This window comes from Orcinus orca, chromosome 10, assembly GCF_937001465.1.
Source record: "Orcinus orca chromosome 10, mOrcOrc1.1, whole genome shotgun sequence".
Lineage (NCBI taxonomy): Eukaryota > Metazoa > Chordata > Mammalia > Artiodactyla > Delphinidae > Orcinus > Orcinus orca.
In genome coordinates, this window is record NC_064568.1 from 84,524,415 (window position 1) to 84,525,006 (window position 592).

The 592-nt window shown below is 51.7% G+C and overlaps 1 non-coding gene across 1 annotated transcript; it reads right to left on the bottom strand.

Annotated features, from left to right (window-relative positions):
• Positions 1–239: 239 nt before the first annotated feature.
• TRNAS-AGA (transfer RNA serine (anticodon AGA)) lies at positions 240–321 on the bottom strand. The gene has a single exon. It is a non-coding gene; the product is annotated as a tRNA-Ser (tRNA).
• Between the last annotated feature and the right edge of the window lie 271 nt (positions 322–592).

Genomic DNA, 592 nt, shown 5'->3' on the forward strand with positions numbered 1-592 from the left:
GTGGGGGTTTGAGCATTTCGCTCAAAGAAAGGCTTGGTCTTGTTGTTGTTGTAATCATCGCAGGACAGGAGCTCCGTGCGTTTTGAGTGATGTCCGGGCCGGAACGGGACAAGTTTTGTCTAGAAGCTTGCGTTATTGTGGTGAGAAACGGTTAGCGAGTTCCTTTCTGGGTAACTTCAGATTGTCAAATTGATCAGTTTAAGAGGTTAAGTATAAATTCAGGGAGGAAAAAAGCTTGCCGTAGTCGGCAGGATTCGAACCTGCGCGGGGAGACCCCAATGGATTTCTAGTCCATCGCCTTAACCACTCGGCCACAACTACATCTGCGCAGCGAAGGTGGAGTGACAGGAATCACGTGGCAGGGACAAACACGTGTCCTTGGTGAGCTGAGTGGAAACGCTGAGGTGAAACGAGAATTAGGAAGAGAGGCCAACCTCGGACATCCCCTGGAATCAGAACACCGGAATGAGATAGAGCCCTCACCGCGTGGGCATTAGCGTTACCAGCAAACTTCAAATAACACTCCGGGGCGCAGCCTCTGGGGAGCGTCTGCAATCCCCATGCACTGGCACCAAACCTAGCCCATATCGAG